The sequence below is a fragment of the Anneissia japonica genome, unplaced genomic scaffold (genome assembly GCF_011630105.1).
Source record: "Anneissia japonica isolate Jap-2015-1 unplaced genomic scaffold, ASM1163010v1 scaffold2707_len876726_cov182, whole genome shotgun sequence".
NCBI classification, from domain to species: domain Eukaryota; kingdom Metazoa; phylum Echinodermata; class Crinoidea; order Comatulida; family Comatulidae; genus Anneissia; species Anneissia japonica.
The window spans coordinates 158860-159503 of NW_022723260.1; positions in this window are offsets into that span (position 1 = coordinate 158860).

Below are 644 nucleotides of genomic sequence, written 5' to 3' on the forward strand. Positions count from 1 at the left end.
GCTCGCGTAAATTATTGGAATGAATTGGAATTTTTTTCATTTATCGTTAATTCGTCACAGTACTGCCATTTATACCGAGTTTTGATATTTTTTATTTGGGAGCACGGTTTAGATAGTCTTAGAGAATTTTCTAATCACTGCAATTCGTATCATTCGAGCATTCAGTTTACCATGGATCATTCAGAGTCCAATTTACCATTCTTAGATGTATCTATAAATTTAGATAATGGTAACATCACCACATCAGTACACATAAAACCCACAGACAACAATCGATACCTCGACTACAGAAGCTCACGCCCTATGAGTCTTAAACGATCGCTCATCTACAGTCAATGCCTGCGTCTCAAACGAATCTGCTCATGTCCATCCGACTATAACAAACACATATCTCTTCTCACTGGCAAGTTCATGTCAAGTAACTCACGTAAATCTCGTACTGATCTTCTCACATATAGACCTAAATTTAACAATGATCGGCTACCTATGGTATTTGAATATGGCCCCAGCATCCTGCAACTGTCTAAGAGAATTAAAAGAGACTTCCTCTCCCTCCAAGAAGACCCATCGATTAAAGAATTATTTTTACAGCCCCCTCTACTAGCACGTAGGCAACCCCCTAATTTAAAGTCCACTTTAACCTC